This window comes from Haemaphysalis longicornis, unplaced genomic scaffold (assembly GCF_048455015.1).
Source record: "Haemaphysalis longicornis isolate Haplotype H1 unplaced genomic scaffold, Haemaphysalis longicornis Haplotype H1 scaffold_9, whole genome shotgun sequence".
Taxonomy (NCBI): Eukaryota; Metazoa; Arthropoda; class Arachnida; order Ixodida; family Ixodidae; genus Haemaphysalis; species Haemaphysalis longicornis.
Window position 1 is genome coordinate 52,154,142 of NW_027526460.1, and position 15,688 is coordinate 52,169,829.

Consider the following 15,688-nt stretch of genomic DNA (forward strand, 5'->3'; position numbering starts at 1 on the left):
CCGAGTCATTGCGCGCTCTCCTGGTCACCATGGCGACGGCACTGGCCCCGCGGTGGCCTCTACAATATAGAGCCGCTACTGCAATGATGATTACGTAGCGTGCCCATAAAAGCTGCGCTCTACCTTTCAGGCACAATTTGTTGCCTTGGGCCATTAATTTCAGCTGACCAGTGTATAACGACAACCAAAACTTTCGTTTATGCTTTATTTGCATTTTTTTTCAAGTAGGCCCCTCAGGGTGTCTAATGGAAGTACAATTAAACGGAAGAACACTTTAAAGCCAAAATAAAACAAATTGGACAAATTAAAACATTGTGCTACCAGCTGAACACTTGGAAAGAAACTTCGCGATGAAATTAATGAACGAGACCGTCTCCTTTGACGTAGTGTATTAGAATTTATTCGTATGCAGGGCAGCTACAGCTGGAATTATGGTAAAATGGTGAGCCACCATTCTTCGTACAGAAATTGAACTCTTCGATATTCCCAAATTAGAATAAAATGAAGTAAACGCAAACTTGACGATTTGCCGAATTGCAGGTCGATCTTATAGTCTTAAGTGTTTTTGTTAATATAACCTGAGGTTTCTTTATTGCGCAAGAGTAACATTGAATTAGCGCGACCACGAGTCATATTTTCCAGACAGAATTTTCTCAGAGGAGGGGCCGTGTACGCTTTCCGGTTGGGTCACAAGTGTGGTATCTATCTGCCTACCTCCTATCTCCCATTCGGGCATTGTCAGCCTCTCGGGCGTTTGCGTTTGCGTCGTTGTGTACGCTTTGATTCATTTTTCTTGTTAGGCGCTCTGCGTTCCTGGGCTCCATTCGCTCAATTTTTCTTTTCTTTTGCTTAACTTTATTTCGAGTTTTTTTCTTGCACTACATTGGGTGCCCTTTTTATTTAACTTTTGTTTTCTCTCTATTGCTGCTTTCCGGATTTCTCACATTCACTTCACTGCATTGTAATCATCCCCATCTGGCGTAGCAAGCACTGCCGCTAGCAGAGCTGACCTCTCCAGCCCACATTAAAGAGTTCTCTCTCTCTCTCTCTCGGGGCACAGAGGTACATGGAGATTACCACACAGAGCGTCTTACGCAGTTGTGCTTCTTGGGGAATGTAAGACAATAATAAAGGTAGCGCCATTGCACTGTTGACGTCACGAATAAGCCCGGAATATCTCAATCCGGGTGCTGCCATCATGCTCAACCCTATCTTTCAAAGAGATGTGATGCGAGTTTTGATTACCCCGTTTTCTTGCTACTGGAGGGCGCTCACTCTCTTTAAGTCGCTAAGAGACCCCTAAATATACGCCCGAAAAAAAAACTTTAATTCATGTTCTTATTTTTAGGTATCTCCAACCTTTCAGTCAAATCTTCATCGCACCCATTATATCCTTGAACTTCGGCAGCGTACCTATCACAATCACTTGACAACCATATCAGTGAGTGAGTGAGTGAGTGAGTGAGTGAGTGAGTGAGTGAGTGAGTGAGTGAGTGAGTGAGTGAGTGAGTGAGTGAGTGAGTGAGTGAGTGAGTGAGTGAGTGAGTGAGTGAGTGAGTGAGTGAGTGAGTGAGTGAGTGAGTGAGTGAGTGAGTGAGTGAGTGAGTGAGTGAGTGAGTGAGTGAGTGAGTGAGTGAGTGAGTGAATAAACTTTATTCCCCATGCTTAAGGTGCTGATGGTTGGGCGCCCGCCCTGTGGGGGGCCTGCTCTATGTCCGGGAAGTCCTGGTCCGCACTGGGTGCCCAGGCCCTCTCCGCCAGGCTACGCTGGATTCAGAGGTCGGAGCTGGCCAGCTTGCCCACCCACTGCTCGTATGTTGAGTGAGGAGTAGGGGTAAGGGATGGGATTTTCTGACACTCCCATACCATGTGGTACAGGGTGCCAGGTTGGGGACAGAAATTACTGGTAGCATAGTAGAGGATGGGATGACACCGAGGAGAATGCCGTGGGGATAGGAATTCGTCTGGAGTAGGCGAAAGGCGGTCGCCTCGGCCCTGGATAGGATGTGGTGGCGGAAACTGTCGTCGTTCTTGACAGTAGCGCGCTAGGATTTCCGTGCTTGATGAATAAGGAATGGGCTTAAGTGTGCGAAGGAAATGTGTGTCTTCTCCTTTCCTTCGCACGCTATAAACGTGGAGATATTTAAAACAGCCCGGTGTACTACAACCGACAAAGCGATTAAGGATCCTCTGCGCTACACCGTAGAAGGCTTAAACGAGAGATCAGGCTCCTTATGAGTTCTGAGCTGCTGCTAACCAATTCGAAGGCCCATGCTAAGCACGTCCTCGCGCTATCACGTCAGCGGAGCACTATGGCTTGTCACGTCTTCGGTGCGGCGTGGGCTGAAGATCGCTAGGAGGAGGGCTGTTGTGTAGCATCATGCTTAAATGTGGTCAAACGAAGCCGACCCACGATATTTTTGGTTCTCCGCAAGTTTCCTGTTAGCATATAGAGGCACTGGCGAAGTCCCACGAAGAGCTTTCGCTTCAGAAATGCTTCAAACTTAACGTGGTACACTAAGCGCAACGCAGACATGCTATACAAAAACGCATGTTTCTGACGCCTGTCATGAACTTGTCATTATGAATGAGGGAGTAATATTTAGCGTGTATATTCATGTCGTCATCATCATCATCATCATCATGAGAATGTTTGTGTCCACTTCAGGAAGAAAGCCTCTCCCAAATGTTTCCAGCCAGCTATAGAGTGCAAGCCGAGTCCATGTTTTTCCCCCATATTTCCGTAGCTCATCTCTGCAACCTTGGCCGACCCCCAATGCGTTTGCGCTCCCACCGCAAATATACGCAGCAGGTTGGAGTTGCTGCGGTTAAGTGTATACGGAAAGTACGTCAGCTATGCCGCTTGCTACGGACAACCAGTAAAAGGACCCCTGCTAGAAGTTACCACCTCCGCGACGGCGAATAAGCACCAGTTCTGAGGACCAAGCAGCGCTCATGCACCAGGCAGCCTCAGGAAGCTATTTCTACCTAGCCTACTATTTTGCTACTAGGGGGGTGATTCTGCTTTTCAGGAAGTTAGAAAAACATCCCCTCCCCTCAATTTTAATTACAACATACACTGGAATACGGCAGCACTCGTTTGTACCTAATAATGACATAAAATTTTAAAACCATTCACTGTACGATACAATGATAGCTGTTTTAATAGGCTTGCCTGCGGCAAGTTGACTTAGCGGAAAAGGTCCTAACATTCTCTTTTAAATTTCACCAACACAGCACATAAATATTCTAGTATATATGATCTACGTCATTTATGAACTGATGTTAGAGCTCCTTGAAAAAGAAAATCAACCTCTTTGTCATTAACAATCATAGGCAAATGATATGAAAACTAGAGGTTGGAAACCAAGGGTTACTTTCCCGCAAAGCTGTACCGCGTAGCTTTCGTAAAGGGTGCTTTGCCGCTGAGCTACCCTGCATGCGGCGAAACACGCCGCATGCAGTGGTTGTCCTGAAATGAAAAGCTACTGGCGCACCGAGACAAAACCGCTTACAAAACGAAACGACAGGAATTTGCAACACTTGTATTATTACGAGACTATAAAAACATTTTCGTCATTCACAAACCAGCTTTTGCATAACTGCTTACTCAACGCGACTTTAGGGCTCATGTCAAAAGATGTCAGATTTTGAAGATAAAAAGAAGCAAATTCTTGAAATGGTCAATTAAAGCGAAGTTTTTACCCTCTCATTGATGTTGCCTGAAGTCCACCGAAAGAAGCCACTGCAGGAAAGCCAACTTTCTCTGCCGATGACGGTGATCGTGGGTAAAGTGAAGAAAAAAAAATGTTTCCGTGGTAGCAATCGAACCTGAGTCCCTCGCGTTAGGGAGCCGACGTCTATGTGATTGCGCCATTCTGGCAGGGTCGAAGCAGTTTGGATTTGGAGAGGTGTGCATGGACGTGCAAAATTAGACCGAAAATGCCCCCTTATGACGACGATGGTCGAATGCTAGGGGAAACCACGGAATGCCCGTAGTAGTGAAGTCCCTAGAGAACGAAGTCGCAGCGCAGTCAACCATCCCGTAAGGAATACCTTATGTGAAAGGTAACGTAATGTCATGTGGTTCCGTTCGCGTCTGGACTGGTTCGTTTGGTGCTGGACTTGGGTTTGGGAAGCTTCGCGTTTCTGCATTGTTGTTCGACCGAGAAAATGTGTCCTTTTTGTTGTTGCTTCGACAGAGAGATAGTTGATTTTATATTTAAATAACAAATAATCAGGAAAATTGAAAATATCAGCAGAATATAACACAGTCTTTCCCCCTGGAACTTCCCTTCTTCCTCCGCCTGAACTGCTAAAAAAAGCAATAAACCCTGCAGTATCCTGAATGGAGGTGACATCATACTATTTGTATATCTTACAATTTTCTGGGTCTCCTCTCACTTCTGTTTCAAGCGTTCTTTCTTCTTTCTGTATACTTAGTTTTTACTTGTTTACTTTTACAGAGCGCTGGCCGAACCGACGTCTTCAAGTATTCTCAGCTGTCTCTAGCCTAAACACAAAACACATCGCACCAGCTAAGGATTCGTTGCCCGCACAGCCGCATACGCTCCAGCGTAACTCACTTGCTGCGGTGACGAGATCTATGGTCATCGATGTCACACAAATCTGCGTGTTTGTAAACAGCGTGCGTACCGCGTATCGTTTGACTCTTCGCATAACGTCGGAGTGAAAGCGAAGTTCCGCTACGACGGGATATATACGTCACTGGCTCCGATAGACTGGAAGTCGCCTTGTATTTGATGTTACATGTGGCGGGTAGCCTAAGTTAAACAGCAGCCTTGTGCTATGTTGAGGAGTACGGATAGCCTTTGCAAAGCCAACATAGACATGCATTATGAATCCTGTAAATTAAAATTTAGTTGTTGAAACACGTGTGCTTTATGCGCCATGTCATAAGACCTCCTCCTGGTGATGTGGTCACGTGTGCGCGTGCGTGTGCGTGTGTGTGTGTGTGCGTGAGAGAGAGGGAGGCAGGGAAGAGAGAGCGGGACAAAGGGGGAAAGAGAGAGAGCATGCCGTGCGCGTTGACACCACCAGGGGGGGGGGGATGTAGAAAAAGAGATTAAGCAATCAAGAGGAAGATTTGACAGCTTCTGGGAGCGATCGACAGCGTTCTGCATCTTATTCTCTTTTACGGGCCGTTCGCAATAAGGACATTATGAGTAGCAAGACCCAAGCTGCTGTGCCACAAAAACGGAAAAGGCCCCCTTCTATCCTTTCGCACAAGCGCTGGTCTATTAAAAGGTACTTTGACAATCCAAAGTATTTAAGTGATTTTTTTCTACCCATCCATTTTTATTTTCATGGCTGAATTTAAGGCTGAGAACAGAGTGGTGAAACGAAAAAGAATCCAATTAATATAGGTTTCAAACATGGAAATCCACCCACATCCACTCCGGGCACGCTGCTGCAGACATCCCCGGGTCCGCCGCTGCCTGACATGTGCCAGATGGAAGCTGTTATCGCTAGCGACGCCTCGGCAAAGCGCATGCGCGACGGGCAACCACAACCGCGATGCCGGCCGAAGCAGCCACCGAGGCTCGTTTGATGGACGGGAGCTGTCGCGGAGCAAGAGTGCTGCGGCCGCTGCTGGCGCTGCAATCAGTGGCACATCACGGAGCCGCGACGTCACCTTCCGACCGCGTCATTTCTCACGCAGTCTGTCTAGCCTCGCTCCCAGTTTTCCCCAAGAACTTCTTTTCTTTTTCAGTCGATACCGGCGTCTCTTGCGTAGATTCTCAAACCCGTCCTTAGAGACGCGTTTTGAGAGAAACGTCATTCGTTTATGAATTCCCCTTTAGCATTGTGAAGTTGCTTCGCTTTGTTCGCACGGAAAATTCTCCTTAAATTATGTTATAAATGGAGCAGCGCTAGGATGGGGCAAAGAAAGTAGTAGCAAATGCAGCGCCCGTCTGCGTTACTCCTTCCTGCGTCCCGTCTTACCGCTGCTCCATTTATGTACCATCTCGCCCAGCTCTAAACTCCCCTGAAATTAGGTCAGGTTACCCCGACGGTGAATTCTTATTTTTTCGAAGGCGTGTGGGCTTCTGTTAGTATTTACCGTAATTACCCGGTTCTAACGCGCCCCCGATTCTAACGCGCACCCGATTTTCCTGGCAAAAAAAAAAAACACGAAAAAACTTGCACCTCCGATTGTAACGCGCACGGAACTTTGTGAGCAAGAAAAACGAATGCGAGAGAAACGGGCGATTTATTTCCCGAAGTAATCTCACTCATCTCACTCCTCGTCGCTCTCCGCTGACCACAACATCTCGTACTCGGTGCCGTCAAGCGCGTTCGCGATGCCACACTTCTTAACGAATGTTCAACCATGGTCGATGGGATCGTGGCCCACGCCTCGCAAGCCCATCCCGCGAGCTTCTCCAGAGGCGCACGCTTCAGCCGACCGCTCGTTTTGAACGCGAGAGAGCCGCTGCTGCCATTGCTGTTATCAAGCGCGCAAGTGGAACGATTTGACGATTTGTGTGAACGATGATAGAAAAGCCCAGGCGCCTATGCTTCATGCGTCCGAAAAATTGTTGCTAAAAACTTTGGTGCCATCTTGAGATGGCGATGGCGATGGGTGGGACGAAATTTCCGCTGTTGCGGCAATTTCGGTTTCGTATGTGATTCTAACGCGCATGCGATTTTTCGACCTATTTTTCCGAAAAAAAAAGTGCGCGTTAGAAACGGGTAAGTACGGTAATTCGGCTTTTTTTTTTTTCTGGTATACCGAAACTTGACCGAAGCCATGAGGCGTCTTGTTGCAAGGAACAAAAGGCCAAAACACTAGAAATTCAAAATGAGATATCGCACATCCACCTAATCACAGACTCGGTGGTCAAAAATGCATTGTTTAAAAAAAAAGTATTTTTAGAAAATGATATGTGACTTACGAGCATGCCCGGCTGGTCACACCGTCCGGTGGGCGTACAGAAAGATTCGGAAGAAGGGGGGAACAGAAAATTTGATTGACTAGCCAGCCAAGTGCCACCAGCCTGGGCAATCTGCAATCTTCTGAGGAGCCCGACAGGCCCGGGTTGGTCCACGAGCTACCCGAACGGGTGCCAACTGGGTTGGCGCCCGTTCACAAAAGCCACAAAAGCGTAAAGCGCCGCTTCCTTGCCTGCACCGCAATAATCTTAAAATCGTGTCCGCTTGAGGCCTCGTCACTGAACGGCAGTTCTTGGAAAGCACAAATAGGTAAACGCACGAAGCGTTTTGGAATGGAGTTCGTGCATTTACCATTTGTGCTTTCCAGAACTGCCGTTCAGTGACGAGGCCTCAAGCAGACACGATTTTAATATTATTGCGGTGCAGGCAAGGAAGAGGCGCTTTACGCTTTTGTGGCTTTAGATGAGGGTGTGAAAGGTTACTGCTGCGATGTGTTTGTCAGTTTGAGGAAGAAGGTTTCGAAGTGTTTATTTTCTAGCGCTGTGGCCTGTATAAACGTTTTGGGTTTTTTTTAGAACACACAAACTTAGAGCGCCACTTGTTGAGAAAGATCTAATGCAAGATTGGAAAAGGGAGTACCGAGAAGGTAGACCCGAAGGGTAGAGCCCAAACTCCAGAGCCCCAGCATCAGCTGACGCTGATCTGGAGGTGACAAGCTAGCCAGGACAGCCTTGCATGTGTCGATGACACGTAATATGCAATGTTTGACTTGTTCACCCGTGAGCATATCGTTCAATAGGAGCAGGTTGAGTAAAGAGAGTGGGTGTTTTCACGCCGAAGTAAAGCTATCGCATCAACATCTTAAGACCTAAACGTAGATGTTGCTCGCAATTTTTTTTTTTTCTAAACCATTTCTTGTACGAGCGTGAACCGTGTAATTCCAGGCAGGTTTGTCGTGAATACTTTAGCGAACTACAAGAATGTGCGGTAAACACGCAGGGAAAGCGCGGAGACATACCTATAGGGGTCCCAGATGCGGCCCCCAACGTTGTGCGTGGCACTGCTAATAAGCACCCGCCGCCGTGGCTCAGTGGCTAAGGCGTTGTGCTGCTGAGCACGAGAAGGCGGGTTCGAATCGCGACCACGGCGGCCGCTTTTCTGATGGAGGCGAAAAGCAAAAACGCCCGTGTGTACGAGATTTCGGCGCACGTTGAAGGTCCCCAGGTGGTCTAAATTAATCGGGAGCCCTCCACTACGGCGCGCCTCATCGCCTGCGTTGCGTCGGCGCGTTAAGCCCTACAATCAATCAAATCAACCGCTAATAAGCAGCTAGCTGTAATTTAAGTACGGAAAGAAGCTGCGCGCGACTAAGCAGAAATTGGAAAACTGGGGGAGGGAAATTTAGTTTTTTAACAGCACAGGTGTTCAGGCCGAGACAAATCCGTCCGTCGCACCAAAACATCTCGAGGCCTCAAGGGAAAAATGTGGTTTGGGAGGTCCCGGTAATCGAACCGGGGACCTTTACGCCGTGAAACCGGCAACCTAACCACTGGGCCACCCATAATGGCCCGGGGGGTACGGGGTAGCAGCGGCAGGGTACAATAACATGTGCGGCCATCTCGAAAGAAGAAAACGCTTTCCGTCGTCGGAATCAAACCTCGGTCCCTCGCTTTATGAAACCTGCGTCTATCCGATTCAGCTATCATCGCATTCCAGGCGCACAGCATTTGTTTCGAGTTCGTAGCGCAGGCGTTGCCTTTGGACTTGGCCACAGGTTCCAGCGCGTGCTAACGTGGTTCACTTTGGGAGAGATGCGGAAGCCTGCAGCGGAGGAAACGATACAGGCCTGTCGGTCATGGAGAACTTTCAGCGACAAGTTCGAAAATCCATGCGAGGGGAAACAGCCCGGTCTCCGACGAAGGGAGAGGGGGCAGCAGCTGCGCTTTTTCTCCAGCCTGGCACCTCTAGTGCAAGCTGCGCGAATGTTTTTAGCAGCATTCTTTGTTTTAATGTGAAAACCATAAGTGGCTCTTTGAGCAAAATAGTTGGCGTCCGGCGTCTGTAGCAGCGAAACGGCTCCTAATCATCACAATGGCTGCGGTGCGTACCAGAGGACGCTCTGGCCGGCGGCTTTGCGGATGCTCGTGTGAGTGGCAGTGGGTATACTGTACCACTATGGATTAGAACCATTTAACGCGTAAGCTTCCGCAACTTTGGCAGTAGCGAAAGTTGGCCGTTCACGCAAGTACACCGCAGATACCCTCAGTAACAATTCCCATTTATCATGCAAAAGTGCTTAGGTGTCCTCGAAATCTTTTTTAAGGGGCTAAGCCCCTTAGGGGCTGGGGCTGTTCGCGTCTCGTGTCGTCATCGTAATCATCGTCTCATGTTGTCACGGTATAAAACACCGGGAAACTCGTTTACGCCTAGCGCGAAAGAGCTTCGTGCTTCAAAGACAAGAGACATTTACAGCAACGTTGCATACCTACATGTACCCCCCAACGGTTTCATCTCCGTTGGTAAAAACCCCGAGGCGCCAAGAATACTGCATGCTTCGCCCCTCCCCAGGTTTCACGTTAGTGGAGATGGCCCGGGATTTGTTTGTATTTTGGGGGGCACACAAGGTAAGAAATCGGGCAGCGGTGTTCTGGGGACGCCCTCACTTACGGAAAGAAACTAGGGATGTTTGTTTTCAGGTTCAACGAGAAATTACAGGTTCATGTCTTCCCGGGGCACACAGCGTGACAGTTACACCATAGGCTACATCATGATCAGCCATTATTTTTCTCGCCGTAAAATGAAGGCCTCAGTCGTCAAACAAGGTGAACTTTTGAACATTTTTTTTTGTAAATTCTTACTAACAAAAAATAAAAGTTGAACGATCAAGAGAGAAGCCGGCTGTCAGGGTCTTCTTACCTGTGTTTAAAATGTGCGAGTCTGGCATTTCAGTATAATTTTTTTTCTTATTATTTCCAGTATTCGTTCCCAGACATATTTAACTGTTATTTCACAGCGAAAAAATTTGGCCGTTTGTGTTTCCTATTAATGTTAGCGGGAGTTAACAAACTTCCTCTCCTGCTAACTTCTTCTTTTCCCCTTTTCTACTTTAGCACCTAATGATTATCCGCAAAAAACCGTATTCTGACCTTGTTATCTATATGTAGCTAACTTACGGGGATACCAGAATTTAATCTGAAAACAGTGCCCTTAACATCCGATGTCGAGCAGCCAGGGCCACTTGTGCCGGAGCTCCCTGTACAACAACACGAAACTGAAACTTTAGCATTCCCCCTCTTGTAAGAACAAATCAGTCATGGTAATACAGATCTCTTTGATCAAGCACAATGTACCCAAGAAAACGTGGTTACCTCAGGTGCTCTATGCCTGAAATAGTATCATACAGCCTCCTCCTGTTTATTCGTTTTTCGTTGAGAGCACGCTTCTAGCGCGCGAAGTTTCTGTTTTACACTCCGGGTGCGACGGCTGTTTTCTTTATGCTGGCTGAAAAACAAGAACGCCAGTGATTTTGAGGTTTCCGCACACGTCATAAATACCCAGAGGCGAAAAATTAATCTGCAACCCTCTCCTTCGGCCGAACACACAGCTGTAGCAGGCACAAGATCCTGAGCTCTAAATGATAAAATATAAAAACCAGGCTGGGCTTCACTTTTTATATAATTTCCCTGCACGCGCCGTGTACACTGTCAAAAAGTTAATTGATGCAGCTGGCTCATAGATGGCGCCACAGGCTACGGTCCCGAGCGAATGCGTAGGCTGCCGGGGTGATCAACCGCGCTCTGAAAGCCGGATGGCCGGACTTCAAGGTCTTTCCAAATTAATTGAATCCCCACCATCCTGTTTCCACGAGAGACACGGAGGAAAAGATATTTACATTGTATTACACTCCGCTGAGATTGTGAATGTCATTCCTTTTGTATACTTTTACGCTCAGGGGCGTCGGAACAGGGAATCTTCCCCTCTTTTACCGAGGGGGTAGCACGACTCCCCCACTCAAGGGGCACCTGAAGACTTCTGATGAGGCCCAGACGGCTCCGGGAAGGTTGTTATGTTTATTTGTAGAAGGCAAAATTCTCAAGTATCCGACGTTATTTACACAAAATCCCGGTGGCGCTGATCACTAATTAGACGAATCGCCTTTATGAACGACGGCAATTCAGAGAAAAATAGTGACTTCGGCGTTCCCCGTCTTCAGCAGATATATAGATGAAAGGCAAGCATTTGACAGGCTCATCTCTTGTCTCTTCCGCGGTATCAATCCATAGATCGGCGGTATACTGGTTTTGCCCTTTGTATCCTGCTGATGCTATCGTGATACTAGCCAGCTCCACTGGATATATGACAAATATCTCTTTACGCTACCCAGCTAAAATTTCTTAGGAAACCGTGGTTCCCTAAGCGGCTCGCCCCAGTTGCATACCTGCTCACACTCTAACAAGTTGTAAACCGAGATATCAGCAGTGCAGCTATATAATACTAAATACTACAGCAATTTTTCTAGTATATTGGCACACCAGACAATCAGAAATATTCCGACAAAATTAAAACAACTGATCCGTTGGGTATACACGTACTCTAATAATATAAAACACACATGGTTCAATCTACATTCACATACAAATGCATAGCCTAACTTCTGTCTTCAAGTGACCTGTGTATTCAATTCACTTGCTGTCTCAATATTGATCGTGCAAGCCTTCATTTGGTAGCAGGAATGTGCAGATCTCGTAGTATGTTCGCGGTTATGAGGCATGTATATAAATGTCCGTGAGTATGTATTGTTTTTCCTTTTTTTTTTTAACAGAGGAGCTGTATGCTATAGGGAGCAAGGTCAATTTGGATGGTGCACTTGGGGTAGGGCAGAATATGCACGAATTAAGATTTATTTGGGAAGCATTCGAGACCATAGTGGCGAGCGTAGGAGTCTGATCCATGCCGCCTGTTTCAGGTCGGTCTCAATCTGTCCCAATGACGCGTGGATTGCCCGCAGCGTGATGTCGTCGGCGTATAGAGCGTATCTAACGGCCGGGACGGCATTAAGTAGGAGGGGTAGACGAGAGATGGCAAGGTTGAATAGCAGTGTAAATAGGACGGTTCCCTGCGGGGTACCTCTTGTACCGAGTTGGTATGGCCCATGCTCTTGAATTCGGAGATAAGTTTGCCAAGCAGATAAGAACTGTCGGATGTAGTTGAAGACGTATACACCACAGTTCGTCTCACAAAGCTGGATGCGTATAACTTCATGCTTGAAATTGTCGAAAGCTCCCCGAAGAACCAAGGCGAGGGCAACCTTATCATTCCCGGGATGTTCGACGGGGCCGATGACTTCGCGGTGTAGTTGTAGGAGGACATCGTATACGCGGACAGGTGGGGTTGGAGTTCGTGCATGCTGTCCGCAAATTTGCGCTGGGCTTCTAGGTGTTTGGAAAGTCGATCTCGTAACATTGTCTATGAGCTTCCCCCCCACACACGAAGTCAAGGAGATGGGTCGGAGACTTTCGATGGTAATGTTTTTACCGGGTTTGGCAGTGAATGTAACCAATGCTGTTTTCCAGTCGATTGGGAGGGGTGTGCCGCTTGCCAAATCGCATTGAAGTAGTCTTAGAGTTGTTGATACGCTGGGTCTCGGAGGTTAGCCAAGAGCTTAACCGTCACTCTATGCCGCCCGGGGGCCACGTTTCATTTTTGCCAGGGCTGCCCGAAGGTCGTAGTGCTAGAAAGGTTTGTCTAGCTTCGCGTTCTCTGAACCTGCGTAAGAGTACGCTGGGCCGCGGGGTCCTGTGTCCTGTTGAGGTACTTGTCTCGTAGGGCAGAGGCGAGTTCTTTTGTGTGTCGCCTTGGAAAGCATGAATTGCCATTTGCAGATATTTTTGGGCTCCTGTCCGCGTTTGTTCCGGATCAATAAGCGCTCGGAAATGGCGCCTTGTGTTCCGGGTTGGCATTTGCCTAGCGGGATAGTTGCAGCAATCCACCCTGTTTGTGTCGGCCAGCTGGGCCGCGTAGTCGGCCGCTTCTTGGGTGGACACGCAATTCGGAGTTTTAGCTGACGGTTATTCTTCTGCCGGCGCCTTAGGTGGGTCAGGCTGGGCCGGGCCTCCCCGAAGTACATGCGGTGGTTATCCACCGCCGACGTTTCCTCTGAGAGTTAAACATGTTCAAACTCTGTCACTCCTTCTAGAGACGACTTGCAGGTCCCGCCACCGCTGCCTCGAGTCGATGATAAAGAGCTGGCCGAAGTCTAAAGTGCTGAGAATGACTTTGAATCCCCCACTCGCCGCGAAAAAGATGACGACCTTTTCGATGCATGTGACGACGATTACTAGCACCGCAACTATGAAATTAAACAATGATACTGAAACTTAACTATGTGTCCGGCAATGCTCACATACAACAGTTTCGCTAAGTTCAAGACTGGCTCGCACCCGCCGCGGTGGCTCAATGGCTGAGGAGTTGCGCTGCTGAGCACGAGGTCGCGGGTTCGATTCCCGGTCGCGGCGACCACTTTTCTGATGGAGGCGAAAAGCAAAAACGCCCGTGTGTACGAGATTTCGGCGCACGTTAAAGATTCCCAGGTGGTCAAAATTAATCCGAAGCCCTCCACTACGGCGCGCCTCATCACCTGCGTTGCATCGGCGCGTTAAACCCTTCAATCAATCAATCAATCAATCAATCAATCAATCAATCAATCAATCAATCAATCAATCAATCAATCAATCAATCAATCAATCAAGTCTGGCTTGTGGGTGCAAGCTTCCCTGAATATTTTTCTATTTATTTGGATGTACAGTGCATGCATTTGGCAGTAATAAAAAAAGAAGGTATAGCTACCGTTGCCTTGTGTACAGGGCACAGTCACCGTGAAGTCACTAACTGGCCTTTTTACTGTACTCTCCAGACCGTGTGATGCTTAGCGAATATTTGATTAGGTTTGGATTGTTTTATGTGGGTGGGTCAATTATGATTATTTAACTATTGTAGCGCCACTGTAGAGACCCTGCCGAAGTAATCAAAGAAAATAAATTAAGATATGTAAAAACAACCATAATAATAATAATAATAACGCAATTGATGATGATGATGACGACGATGATGATGTTTATGGAAGCATATTTTTCGCTCCCCAGGGAATAGATAGTCCTGACGCCACTGCTTACGCTTAAGTATATGGCAGCAGCGGGGGTGTTTAAAATATACCATGTGCAATTCATAATGAAGACGTGTAAATGGGAAGCAGTCCGGGGAGTATGAAATATTGGTCAATAGTAGGATAAAAAAAAGAGTGAGGGTTCCGGCTAATTAGCAATCTGTATTGCTTCACGGCGCAAAAATACAAAAAAAGGGACAAAGTAAAAAGCCACAAACAAGCGGTTGTTCGTGGCTCTTCACTTTGTCCGTTGTCTGCTTTTTGAGCTCTGAAGCAATAAAGTAGGACTTAGAAGGAGGGCGCTAAAATCTTAGCAACCAAAAAATCTTGTTTTTTTTTATTTAGACAATACTGCGGGCCAAATTACGCCCGCGAAAGAGTGAACAAATTATTACGGTGCGTGTCAGCTAAGCGCAATTATGAGATCTTTAGTTTTAAAACAAAAAAAAAAACACAAGAAAGAAAAAGTGTTCTCCATTGGGAAAAGATTATCAGATGCGGCATGCTGATTATCCGAAGTAAAAGTTGCGACTGGGAGATTATTCCATGCAGACATTGTTGGAGAGAATAATGAACATTTGTAAGTGTTTACGCAGGCGAACCCGGAGAACGTTTCATTGCCTGGTGCACATTTATAGGTCTATGTGGGGGTGCAAACTAAATCTTTTTACACGCAAATCCTGTAAATAAGGCGTGGTATAGGTGTGATTAGGGTGGCGGCAGGTGCTAGACCCATCTTATTTAGGTTCCCACACCTTTAACTGCAGTTTACACCCATTTTCTGCAGTAGAACGGGTAGTGTCGTATAGTGGACATGCCTTCAACTTTTTTAGTGGTGTTGGGAGGGCGTGCTAAAGGTGTTCATTTGTCAATTGATTAAGGCCATGAATGTAATTTTGAACACCGTCAAGGTTGCCGTTTCATTGTTTCAAATAATGAAACGGTAACCAAACAATTTGTTTGCTTACCGTGTGGCCCGCGTGCAGTGCGCAGGTGTTGATCGCAATCCACGCTGAACTTCAGTGTGCATCAATTGCTTCAATCAATCAAGTGACATGGTCATTGCATCCACGGGTGCCAACCCGATGTGGAACTTTTTTGTGAAGGTCCACCCAGACCCGGAAGCTCAGTGTCTCAGTGACAGGAAGCTCAGTGGCACCTTAAAACTATTCGAATTCGTTTCGAAAGTATTCGGCCCCAAGGACTATTTGGATCGAATTCGCTTCGTACTAAAATATTACTAATTTTAAGCAACAAATCAGTACTAGTCTCCTGAACAATCTATTTTCAGTACCGATGAGAATTACAATTTCTGTCCGGAATCATGCAGAATTTTACAACACGATATTTCCATGTTCTTGAAATCTATTTCCTCGAGTTCCCACCAAGCCCTGACTACTTTTCCCTAGTGGGTATGCATCCTCTGAAGGATATATGCGAGCATTTGAAAGCGCGCAACGGTTGCCCCGATTGCTGCTCGCGCGTCCACATCACGCGACGACGATTTGAAAGAAGAGGATCATTCAATCGGAACGCAAGGCTTGTTTGCCACACCGACCACCCCACGCAGCCGCTCCTCAGCGAAGCACCGAGTTTCAACAACCAGCC

The 15,688-nt window shown here is 47.2% G+C and overlaps 1 pseudogene; it reads left to right on the forward strand.

The window, feature by feature from the left end:
- LOC144153183 (uncharacterized) overlaps positions 1-1,825 on the forward strand; it is a 37,189-nt pseudogene extending 35,364 nt beyond the window's left edge.
- The last annotated feature ends 13,863 nt before the right edge of the window (positions 1,826-15,688 follow it).